Genomic DNA, 1,029 nt, shown 5'->3' on the forward strand with positions numbered 1-1,029 from the left:
TCCACAACTAGACTGAAGAACAAAAGGACAGCAACTTGTCTGTTCCCCTTTCCCCAATTCCCCAGCGCTGTTCCCATCCCCCCAATTCCGCAATAAAAATCTTTAAAAAAAAAAGTACCCAGCTCATCTAAAAAAGGCAGGAAAAGAGGGAGAAAAGGTACAAAGACCAGATGGGATGAGTAGAAAACAAATAGCAAGATTGTAGGCTTACTTCAATAATTACACTGAATATAAATAGGCTAAAATGCCAATTAAGAGACACAAAAAGTTACACTGGATAAAGACAAAATAAAAACCCAATTACGTGCAGTTTAAATAAATCACAGTTTAACTTCATAGACTTTTTTAAAGGATAAAGAAAGATATATTGTACAAGAACTAATTATAAGAAATCTGAAATAGCTATAAATTTCTTGGGACTGCATCAAACTAAAAAGATTTTGCACAGCAAAGTAATCCATCAACAAAACAAAAAGGCAACCTACCAACTGGGAGAAGATATTTGCCAATCATACATCCAAAATTTATAAAGAACTTGTACAATTTAATACCAGAAGCAAACAATCCAATTAACAAATGGGTAGAGGACCTGAATAGATATTTCTCCAAAGAGGACATACAGATGGCCAATAAACATGAAAAGGTGCTCAACATCACTAATCATTAGAGAAATGCAAATAAAAACCACAATGAGATACCACCTCATACCTGTCAGAATAGCTATCATCAATAAATCAACAAACAAGTGCTGGCAAGGATGCAAAGGAAAGGGAACCCTCGTGCACTGTTGGTGGGATTGCAAATTGGTGCAGCCATATGGAAAATAGTATGGAGGTTTTTCAAAAAATTAAAAATAGAACTACCTATGACCAACAATTCCACTTCTGGGTATTTATCCAAATAAATCCAAAACACTAATTAGAAAAGATATATGCACTCTTATGTTCATTGCTGCACTATTTACAATAGCCAAGACTTGGAAGCAGCCTAAGTGCCCATCAATAGATGATTGGGTAAAGAAGATTATAT

The sequence above is a fragment of the Hipposideros armiger genome, unplaced genomic scaffold (assembly GCF_001890085.2).
Source record: "Hipposideros armiger isolate ML-2016 unplaced genomic scaffold, ASM189008v1 scaffold_1678, whole genome shotgun sequence".
Taxonomy (NCBI): domain Eukaryota; kingdom Metazoa; phylum Chordata; class Mammalia; order Chiroptera; family Hipposideridae; genus Hipposideros; species Hipposideros armiger.